This window comes from Perna viridis, chromosome 13 (genome assembly GCF_037379345.1).
Source record: "Perna viridis isolate PV_CMFRI_1.1 ecotype Kerala chromosome 13, ASM3737934v1, whole genome shotgun sequence".
NCBI lineage: Eukaryota > Metazoa > Mollusca > Bivalvia > Mytilida > Mytilidae > Perna > Perna viridis.
The window spans coordinates 28,686,914-28,699,339 of NC_142457.1; the positions used below are offsets into that span (position 1 = coordinate 28,686,914).

At 30.0% G+C, this 12,426-nt stretch overlaps 1 protein-coding gene across 8 annotated transcripts in view; it reads left to right on the top strand.

Moving 5' to 3' along the window:
• The first annotated feature begins 1,596 nt into the window (after nucleotides 1-1,596).
• The window catches only part of LOC148600228 (cardioacceleratory peptide receptor-like), a 55,405-nt gene continuing 44,575 nt past the window's right edge, over nucleotides 1,597-12,426 (top strand). For 3 of the 8 annotated variants that reach the window (XM_088558546.1, XM_088558550.1, XM_088558554.1), the window contains exon 1: nucleotides 4,089-4,234. The gene's annotated coding sequence lies outside the window, so the exon portion shown is untranslated. Of the gene's footprint in view, nucleotides 1,837-4,088; nucleotides 4,235-12,426 lie in introns of those variants that run through there. The other 5 variants (XM_088558547.1, XM_088558553.1, XM_088558551.1 and 2 more) reach the window with 4 other exon arrangements.

Below are 12,426 nucleotides of genomic sequence, written 5' to 3' on the forward strand. Positions count from 1 at the left end.
ATAAGGTGAACATCGAAGATTTTGTCAAAAAGTACTTATCATAGGCACTAGATATCACGTGATCCAAATATTTCACAAACATGTTTGTTATATACACGATTCATCTGTCTTAAATTTTAGTTTTATCAGTACGTGCCATTTATTGAATTTAATAGAACATTCAAACGGGATAACCATGATGCGGACAAACCAAATGTTCGAAATTTTGTACTGTTATATAAGGAATGACTGTTATATTTTTTTTTGAATGAATGGTCTATGAAGGAATAACCTCAACCAAGTTGTGCATAACAAATAATCTGCGTAGCATGTTATTTTCAAGTATACACCATGGGCATTGAGCTTATTTCAAATAAACCTAAAAACAAATTCAACAGTCATTTTTTTTATAATTTAATGTTAGTATCAACATTCAACCAGTAAATCATTGAAAGATGTTGATTACTTCACAGACATTTACAAAATTTGGTCTATGAGATGATGAACACTTTTTAAAATCCAATCAGAAAGCGTGTTACATCTGAAATTAAATTATATTGTAATAAATACGAATATCTTGTATGTCTGTGCTTATGGCCACAAACGAAATGCATGAAATTGGCTGGTTTTTAAAACGAAGAAAAAACGGTTGTTTGATATAAATCCATTTAAACATCTGTGAGCCTTCACAAAAAGTCAATTTAATACATGATATGGCTTTTGCCATGATCTTAAATAGAACAGTATCTTCATCATAAGAATACACATTAATTTTTCTCAGAATGAAAGTAAAACGAAACTTTCACTTCAATATCTTTATATTAGAAATCATAGACTTGTATTCTATAGGCCTTTTCATTTAGGTATCTTTCACACCAAACGTATTCATTATTTTTATGCGATTTAAATAAAGTCAATATATTTATTCATTGTTAATCCCTTGGTTGTTCCATAGCGTGATAGGGTTTCATTGTTGTTGAGATTGAATATAACGGAATTAAAGGTAATATTACATCACCTTTTACATTTCTTAAATGATTAAAAACTTAAGAACTCCGAATGATATATGCATACACATGAATGTAAGTGTATGTTGTGGTCATGATTGAATTGCCAATTTTACTTGTTAGATTAAGTAATGTATTTATTAATCTTATGATGTTCAATTTGAATAACCCCGTTTTGACCATTAACTTTCAACTTTTCGACCATTTACTTGTTACATCAGAAATATTTATTGGCAACATCTTGTTTATTTACTTGCCACATTTTTAAACAGTTACTTGCCACTTTTTGGCATTTACCTACCACTTTTTGATTCTTTACTTGCCATGTTTTAAGCCATATACTCGCCACATATAACCATTCATTTGCTACTTTTTAACAATTTACTTGCCATTTTTGGCCATATTTTTTTCCGCTAAGAAAGACAACATGACACATACAGACACATACGCATTACTTTGGCTTTACAAGCTGTTTTTAGCAAAAAACATGCAATTTTATCTGACATTTCTTTTGCAACACATTGCTACTGGTTGACCAAAAAGGCATTTAAAGAAAAGAAAAACGAACAACAATGCATCATGTGTAAATTGATAATGGCGGACTTTATATTTAAAAGAAAGAAACGCTAATTTTTCGTCCAGTTAACCTTGGTAAAGTCCTGGAGATGCTATATGATAAAATTAATATGATAGTAATCAGTTTAGGTCATACTGCCGATAACGTAATCACTCGATAAAACAGTATCGTATTATCGGAATACTACATAAAGTGTTGTATTCACAACGAAGTAGCACTAACGCCGTCTGTTGGGAAGACTATTGGATATTTAAAAGCAAAGTGTAAGGAAAGGTAAGAAATAGGAATTTAATATTGCCATACTAGTGGATTAGTTATAAAAAAATGAATTATCAAACTATTCATAACATAAATCGTTTTGTTGTCTAAAATTTTCAATTTGGCATTCATAAGACAAAATTATTATTTATCATTTTGGCTGCAAAATGAGATAAACTGGAGAAAAGAAGGGATAGGTTTCGTATAAATACATTTAGTAGGGAATAACAATACAAAAAAGCATTGATAATAGTACCAGAGCAAACATTCTTTAGATCATTTATTTCATAGTAATTTCAGTTTTATCAGATAAGTTATAACGCTTCTTAAAAAGCCAAAGAAAACAGATTTCATGCTATTATTTGTTATTCAGCTGCTACAATTACATTAAGAAGGTAGACCTAGGGTAAGGGAAATAACTCTTGAAATCAGTGATATGTTTATATCATTTTCAATTTAACCAAGACTATAAAGCTTTCATTTGAAACAGAATGAAATCAGTCCAAGTTACTTTGATGCTTACATGAGATTGATGTAAAACGCCAAATACAAGCGTTTCATGTTTGGTCTTTGTCCCTGCATTACATTCTTTTGATTACCGCTATAACCTTGGTTCCCTTGATTACTCTTATAAGAGTTGTATTCCTTACCCTATGTCTACCTCCTAAATGAACAGTAATTTGCTTGTATTAAAAAAAATACAGTGCACTCATCGTTTTGATATTTGTCTATTATAAGTTTTTGAAATAGGTTTCTGGAGCGGTACATTGTACATAATAAGGTTCTGTTTTAGATCAATCCAAGAATTTTAAACATATACGTAAACCCTAACAAGACGTAATTATTGAGTAATAGAGTGTCCAGTAACATAACAACCTACTTGATTTAACACTATACTTATTTTCTATGCGGTTCAATAACACAAGACATTTTTGGGGTTTTTCTTTGTATCATTAGAATAGGTTTAGAAGATGTAATCTGAGAAATGTCAGGTATTATTATATAGATAGCATGTAAAATATGAAGAAAATATATATGATAATTAGGATAATCATCGTGAATAACCAAAATATGATCACTCGCAAGAATGCTTTAAGATTTAACTCGTGTCATAGAGCACAATGCATTTCATAAAGTAGTTTATTTTACCATTTTTGTAATTTAAAGGACAATTGTACCAACAAACCATTGGAAAAAAAGAGATATGAGTAGCCGAGTCATTCAATTTCAAATTCCAATATTACTTTTCAATAATTTTAGTTTAAAAACGAATACTTACATTTTATTGAAATTAAAAAGACAACTGATACACATTCTTCTGCTTTATTCCTAGACATACATTTAAACAAAGGTGAAAAATAACGTTTTAAATCGAAACTATATTACAAACGAGATGTTTTGATTTTCCAATTGTAAACCTTTCCTTTCTTAGTGGCAATATACCAACATGTATGGATTATACATTTCATTGTTGATTTGCTACTGTCGAATCTGTGATCTCGATACTGACGTTGTTTATAAAACATAGAAACGGTCAACATTTTGAAATCGGGAGTATGTTAAGCCTTCATTGCTAACATTTATGTGGTTTTTTATTACAATTGGATCGACCGATATCAAGTTTTTAACTGCCAGACGCGACGATATATCTTCATTTTGATTTAACGGATCATTAATCTACCAAACTTGACACTTACTTGCTACAGTGTTGTAGCTCCTTTCTTTTACATACTGTGTTGGGGGAGCCAAAAACGCTTAGTGTTATGACTTACAATATATTTTTTTCCATCGCATGTTTAAAGTCGCGAAAGATCAAGAAAATTAGACAGAGATACATTTCATTTTCCCTTCAAATCTTGAAACAAGTTTTTTTTTATGTTCGGTCAGTTTTCGCATGATTTATTAATATGTCATTATCAAGTTGAAGATCAACCGTTTATTGTTCAAAGGTTGAATTGTTATTTGTATTAAGGCGATTTTTGACTGAAAAATGGACCCCTGTTACACCGAAATGTATTTTACATTTTATCTATTTATTGCATTAGATACCCAAAATTATTAGATTCCGGATTTATTGCTTTTGATTTTAATTGAGCAAACTCTTAGACAAGTATATGTATTTCGTATATAGTCATCTGACTGTGTATAAAGTTTACTCATATACATCTGAAACTCTATTTTATGTATAAAAGGGTGTACGTAATTATATCATTTTTAATGAAAAAAACTTGTGTCCTATTTAGAAAGCATTTAGCCAATAAATAGATATGATAATGTGATAAATGTAATGACAGCATAGCCAGTCAGTCGGCGTGGATGCTTAAATAGCATCTGTTAAAGAATGATTCGATCAGTGTTCTTCATACTTCATTCGTATATTTGGCATTATAGTCGATGCTAAAGAAACGCTAAGGTTAGTGAACTTTTTTGTTAAGTAAGAACGCTTTTACCTTTTTTGCTTAAATCAATTCTTATATTTTTTGTTTTTTGTATTTTTTTGTTTTTTGTTTTATTTATTTATTTTTGTTTTGTTTTAGTATTTTGCTTTCATAGCTTTTGAGTGTTTTGATTCTTTTATATAAACAATATTAAATGTTATGTTATGATGTTTTAAGTACTTGTATCACTCCAGCTAAGAATCATGCAAAATGTGATTCATGGGTTAAAAGCCTACATATCTTTATTTTTGATATTTTGTTTGAATTGCCATACTAAACAGAAATAAACATTCAATTTTTCATATAACCCGTGTTCTTAGGAGAAGAAAATTAAATAGAATGCAATGTATATTTCAATATTAAGGGAGATAACTCTGTAAATGACACTCAAATACAATAGAATCTATTTTCAAGATTGATTTTCTCCTAAGATCTGGCAGATTTGAATGAATAATTACACATTTTATAGTAAAGACCCATAAAACAACTTAATTACAAAAATAAAAATATGTAGCATTTTTTGGGTGTATCACATTTTTCAGATCTTGCATGATTCTTACAAAGACAGCTACCTAAAGTATACTTCTAGGCTTGTAATTTTTCCATTACTATAACTCTTTTTTCCATGTTATTTTACGATGTTATTGCTTGGATATTAAATCTGTATCTAACATCATCAAGAACGAATTCACTACTGCACAAACTTTCGAAAATGTTGCTGATTTTGCCCTGTTAACTAATTTTAAAAACCGTAATAGCTTTTTAAAAAAATATTTAAATTGTTAGTGTATACTAATTCAGTTTGATCTCAAAAGGTGTATTTTATAATGATGAACCACAAAGATTTTAAATAACATATTTTGAGTGACTTTAATAGTTAAGAAATCTTTGAAACCTACTGTAGTTTAGGTGCAACAAAACTAAAAAAATACGGAATATATATTTGAAATGATAAATCGTGTAAATCACATACTCATGACATATTGAACGTGGGCAGTGTTACGTACAACTCTTCGTAGATCAACAACTATTGTTGTTTTTTTAACTTTATATGTGTAAAGTAACCCAAATAGAAGTATCGATATTTTGTTCATTCAATATTCCATCAGAATACCGTGACGATTATTGTTATTATTTGTCAGATATTTGGTCAGAGTAATCAAGGGAACCAAGGTTATAGTAGTAATCAAAAGAATGTAATCAAGGGACAAAGAACTGACGTGGAAAAATTATGAATTACTCAATAAGAAGTTACTCAATACAGACTTTGAATGATTTTTTTCGACAAACAAGTGAAAAGAGTGTTATACCTCATTTTCTTAATGACCTCACATCGAACAGAAAATTGATAGGACCTGTAAGGACTTATCTTCTTCGGGAGCGTTTCAGGTTTCACCTAGTGAATGGGCTAAAATCAATGATTCATTAGTTCATAAAGTTCCACATAAAAACATATGAGTCACATCAATGTAAACCCTAAATACGGCAAGCATTCTAATGTCTTAATACATAATCGACAAATTGTATTCAGTTGACATTAAACATTGTAAAAAACAATAAAAACATGTTATTATATTCATTCAGTGCGACGGAAAGCGACCTTTTCATACTACTTATGAGATAATATAGAAGGTTGTATTTAACATTACCTGAACCATATACATGAAGATATGCGTGATAAAAAGTACAAAATCGGTACTATAAATTTTGTTTTCCTTCGAATGAATGGTATGCTTTATTATGACTTTAAATGAGTAAGGTTCTTGAAAGACATGTAAATGTTAATTTTCCAATGATCATATAGATTATATCACATGTATTGGATTTCTAATTATACAAAAAACAAATCGCCTTGTAAATTAGGGGAAAAAGAACTGTTAATGTAAAATTCAACGTTATATAAATTGCAAAATTCGGTTAATAAATAATAGCAATGTTGTTGGTATCATTATACACAGTGGCAATATAATTAACGACTGCAAAAAATAACAACTGTCATTTGGCTGCTTCTGTCATTTTAATGAAATTTTACAATTACATGAATTCCAGAGTCAACCGTTTTGTTTCACTACAGTTAATATCAGAAGCAAAATCACATGCGTGACACTTAGGAAGGTCAATCAGCAAAAACAATGACACAATATAATAATTGCATTTGAACAAACATATTTCTGTTAAAATTTCAATGTTATTTGTCATGGAAATAGCTCACATCGTAATTGAATCAATATTATGAACAAAAAATAAAGTCATGCAATGCATATAATAAGTTTTCAATCTGTTTTGCTAATACATATCTTACAATTAAAACTGTAAAGTAACAGTATTTTAGACAAGTTGGTTTTGGTACACATCTTAAGTATTTGGGTCTTGACTTTTATATAACAATTCTAAGAGCTTATGTAAATTCCGAGTCAACTTTGATGGATAAATGTGAATTAATATGTGCTCTGCCAATGTCAATAACACACAATATGTTCAGTATATATCATTTTTTTTATTTGAAAACAAAGCATTGCTTTAAGCTGAAATGTAAGTGTGATTCGAACATTAACTTATCATTTGCTAAAAAATTTAATTATGAATTTGATAAGCGTCGTTTTCTACGCGAGATAGCTTAACGTGTGGCCAAGTTCTATTATTCATTTCAATATTCAGGCTCTTTAATAATACGATTTAGTCAACATGTCACTGGTAGACTTACTTATTTTCTTAAATTTTAAAGTTTGAGTGCAAATATAATTTACTAATTTAGTCAAAAAAGAAAGAAAAGAAAAGAAAAGCTTAAACACATATTCTTTCTAAGACCATTGCTAACCAAATTTCATTTCCAAAAATTCAGCTTTAGGTATACCATACCTAATTAAACTTTTACCGCTATAACCTTGATTACTCTTTCGAATTGAATAGTTCAGCAATCATCCAATCACTAAACAGTATGCATAAGGGCGAAGGGTGCTATACTAGTAATATTAATTTGTACACTTTCTACAGTAAATAGGCCTAAGGTCCAAGCGTGCTATACTAGTCCTAAAGACGTGTGTACTTTATACAATATATACGCCCATAATGGCGAGGCATGCTATATTAGTACTAGCGATGCGCATACATTCTACAGTAAATACGCCTTAGGAAGAAACGTGCTATACTAGTACTAACAATATCTACATTTTCAACAGTGAATACGCCTAAGGTCGAAGCATGCTATACTAGTTCTAACGACGTGTATACTTTCTACAGTAAATACGCCTATAATGGCGAAACATGCTATACTAGGACTAATGATGCGCATACTTTCTACAGTAAATACGCCTAAGGGTGAAACTTGTTATACTAGTACTTACAATGTGTATACTATCTATTGTAAATACGCCTTAGGGCTAAGCGTGCTATACTTATATTGAGTTACTACGAGACTTTGTGACAGTTTGTGGTTGAGTTCTTTGTATAGTGTATTTTTCTTCGATTGATTGTTTGATTCTACCTCTCAGCTGTATTTGAATTGTGCATGTCCATCTGTATTATAAGCAAAGATTTTCTTGATATATCATATTTACATTGGGTTACCTAATCCCTTAATACAAGCTTTTAAAATAACTAATAAATCCTTTGAAAAGTGATAATTTGTCAGTTTGAGAGTCCCATACACCACATAAAAAATATACTTATATGCTTAATTTTTTCGACCATAAAGCACAATAGATTGGTTATTGACGAACCAGTAATTAATGTGAACTTATTAAATGACAAACAATTTTTCATCTCTTTCTTCTGATCTTTTTCTCCTTCCTGAACGTATTCTAGAAAAAGATAACGCAAAATCCTTAATTTCAGCTTCTACACTATAGATGAAAGTTAAATAAGGAATTAATAAACAAATCTTGTTCTCATATCGAGATAAATTTTTATTTTTTGTTTGATTTAGTTTGCTTTAAGGATAAAAATTCTTTCATCTTAGTCCAAAAACGAGATACTTTGGTTTATCAGTTAAAAATATTAAGTTCGGCGTGCAGAGAGATAATTGATCTGCATTACATGGGTCACGAAATTATGTCCCAATAAATGTTGTCAATGATACAATCAAGAAAACACCTCCATTTGGTGCTTTCAAGGGGCGACTTCAAATAGCAAGACTACGTACATTCAAATTCCTACAGAGATTTCTTTATTGTCGAAGTACGCCTCTGCGCGTTTGAAGAATATCCTAAAAAAGTTGAAACAGGTCTATATCTTTTGACTTAAATCGACTACTGTTTATAAGGGCTTTCAAATTCTTACGACAAGTTAAAACTAGTTACCATTATAAATCTGCTAACCCTTTACATGAAATAAATAACAAACTGGCATTATTGAATTCCCAATAAAAGAAGGTCAATCTCGCATTGTCATTATTACAACACCGAATTTTCAGGACGTAGTTTAAAATATCAGTGTAAAAAATGCGAACTTACTTGCACTTCATCGAGTTTCTAGATATGATACAAAATAGATCATCCCATGTTAATCAGTTAAAAATCTAATTGATTGTAAGTTATTTTAACGCGAAATTATTCATTTTGAATACGGTTAAACTTCGTCTTTAAATCGCTTGAAAATCAAATGTTGAAAAAATGCACAATTTTATAGTAACATTTATCACCGTCTCATATCTACCACAGGAAAATAATATAGCGAAGAACATACAATCCAATGAATGTCCCCGCTTTAAGTTGTGAATTTTCGTCACGCAAGAAACTTGGGGAAATCGGCCTTTTTTTAAACTTGCAGAAAGTTGAAGATTAAGTTCAATGAATATACTTGAATTGCACTTCACTTTATGGGTATTATTTTAAAGCATCGCCCGTCTATTTGTATATTCAAATTCAACTATTTTGCCTTATTTGAAATGGGATCGGATGCTTGACATTTTTCAATGACGTTAGACCGTAAGAAAGCTAAAACACGCGGGATAAACTAAATTTGAGGTGGTTGAATTGGATAAGTTTGTGCTCTTAAATTTGTAAATTAAAGAAGTCAGTTGCTCAGATTTATGGGTCATGCAGTTATTAAATAAAATTGATATAATCTCTATTAAATATTATCATAATACATTGCGGTCTACTAGAAGTATGCTGTGTTCTTTCTGTTCCTTCTGTCTCTTTCTAATTTTCCTACCTTCATGTTGTATCTGATTGACGATTTGTAGAGCGATCATATTATCTTTTCGAGTTAAATTCAAATACACTTTTAAAAATAGCACTACATTTCCAATCAAATTTTATTTAAAGACAATCGTTCGGCTTTAAAATGTGGTTGATGGTGATTAAATAACAGGGAGAAATAAAAGAGCTTATTATTTTTACACGATTTTTTCTGGTGTCAATCGCAATGTATATAAGAATATTTTATATTGGGAATATCATTATGACATTACTATTTATAAGGCACTTAATACTTTATAAGTATATTGAACTATACTTGAATATAAGTTGACGTTATGTTAAACAATGACGCTTTCGATTTCTAATTTAACATTCGCTCTGATCTTGACCAGTGAAGTGTTTTATCTTCAAAATTTTTTTTCGGTATTTTGTATTGGGCTATTGTTTTTTTATATTTTTTTGTCTTTGTGTTTGTTTCTATTTGTTTATTTGTTCAAGGATCTCAAATCATAGATGTAGTTGCTTCTGCAGACAAATATGCCAAAGAAAATAGCTTTCGATCAACAAACAAATTAAAATTTCGGATTACAGTATAATCAATTTATCACTTAGACGTAGCTTCCCTGGTTTTCACGTCCAATTGATAATTTATATTTCCTACAAAAACGTAATGGAACTACAGTGTGAAAACAGAAGATTTCTATATAAAAAATCGTTACTTGGATTATTTCGTGGTGTTTATTGTGTTGTATGTTTCTTTCGAATAAGACATCAGTATCATATATGTATCAGCCTATCAGTTACTAGTCGCATAACGTATTTGTCATTTTTTGTTTTGTCATTGCAATCACTTTAAGCATTACAATGTATTATGAATTCCCAGCAATTTTTTCTAACTTTATACTGTTATTAGATATACTAAAACTGATCATATATTTTCAGGTATATCAAAAACACAAAACAATTTTGCCATCAGCATTTAAAATATGGATTACTCCTTGAATCAGCATACATGTATCTGGACTTTTTCTCAAAGATTCTTTGAGAGTCTGTCCACGTAGAAACTAGACAATTCCTATGGTTTGGTTGGCACATGGAAAATTTTATTTAACGAAATATTTTGTTCCAATGCAATGTTTATATCGTATGTATCTCAAAAATAATAAATAACTTTTTAATCGACAATGGATGGATCAAAAATTGATTTTAATTGTCCTAAAGAAGGAACAAATTTTCCACAAAATGAGTTATCTCCTTTTTTTAATGAACTTCAATGCATTCTATGTTATTTGTTTCTCCTCTCTGTAGTTAATCAAAAACTAACATTTAAAAAACTTTGAGAAAAGGTTTATTTGTGGTAAGAAATGGATGAATGTTTTTTTGTTTTTGTTTTGTTTTGTTTTGTTTTTTTTTTTTTGTTTTTGAAAACCAAACCTGTCATATACTACCCACTGCCAAGTTTTTACGTAGACGCCATCTTAACTAAAAGTAGACAAAATATATTAAAGTTACGTGCTCTCAACACATCGGATTTTTGTTTGAAACCAAAGCTTAGATATCATAATTATATTTTTATTTAATAAATTTCTAAAAAAAAAACCTATTAATTACTTTAAACTTATAGCTGTAATTTAACCTGCCATTAAGTATTGAAAATACGTGGCAAAATACTTATACAGTAATATCACAATTCACCGCTATGGTGGAAAAGAACGCTTTGCACTTGTTTGTGTCGTTTTTGTTTATAAGAGACTATTCGAAAAAAATTAAATCGTTAATAATTTATATATAAAATTAATCGCTTTTTTAAATACTCACAAATAGTTTTTCTAAGTATAACAAAACAGATCAAATTCATTGGTATGTTATACATATATATGCTCCTTCAGTCTCAAGAGGATTACAAGATTTTGCCGCTCGACATAGTTAAACATTAGATTTTAAACAAGAACTTTAGAGGGTAGGTTAAATTTTTAATTTAACCACCGAGAGTGGAGAAATCTTGTAATCCCTCAGCGCATTGGAGGAGATCCTGTTTCTCCTATGAAACCTGTAGAAAACTCAGAAATGTAGAATGGAGGGAAAACTCTCGCAGATATTTAATAACTGCCCGGTGGTTGAAAAGTCACATGCATTTTTAAACACTGGGTTGGGATGGGAGAATTTTTTAAAGAGTAATCAAGGTAACCAAGACTTTAGCGAAATAAACAAAAATGTAATCCAGGGACAAAGACCAGACATGGGAAACAGACAAACACAGCAAAGAACATAAAGTAACTAAAACAATACATACAAAGTAAAAAAAGTAAATGAGCAACTCCGACTCCACTAAAAACTGGGAGCATGGACCAGTTGCGACGGTAGAGTAAATGTTCTTTTATCCTTTGTCCGAATTTCTTTGGCGTAGATGTATTAAATCCCCGAAACTAGGATTGTTTAAAAATAATACGTGATCTTTATAGCGGAAACTGAAATTAAAGGATCTAGCTAAACGAAGTTCCTTCTTTCGGATCAGATCAGCTGGTTCACAGGGAATTTTGAATTTAATACATTATATTAGAGTTATAACAACTTTACCGAACTGATGAAGTCTATATATATATATTTCAAAAAGGATATTCAAAACAGAATGTTCATTATATTAATGCTAATATCATGTCGAGTTTGAAACAAGGATTAAATACAGGGCAGTGTTAGATATATATTTTGTTTTGGTATTGTTCTAAGTTATTCAAAATCATATACCCACCGACATCTCTTGATTCAAAAGCAAAGTTAAGTATACATTGTAGTGTTCAAAGTCAACGACATCCATTACAGATAAAGACGTTAGACTTGTTGATAATCATGTTGACGGTTATCGGCACGACTGGCTCGCTCTTAGTATTTTAAGCTGTTTAACTTGATTATGATCACAATTACAATTGGATATTGAATACCTAATGAATAAGCTACAAATAAAAACCGATGCCGTCAATATTGTGTGAAGGATATGATTTGAAAACCAGAAGTGAAGAGATCTAGAA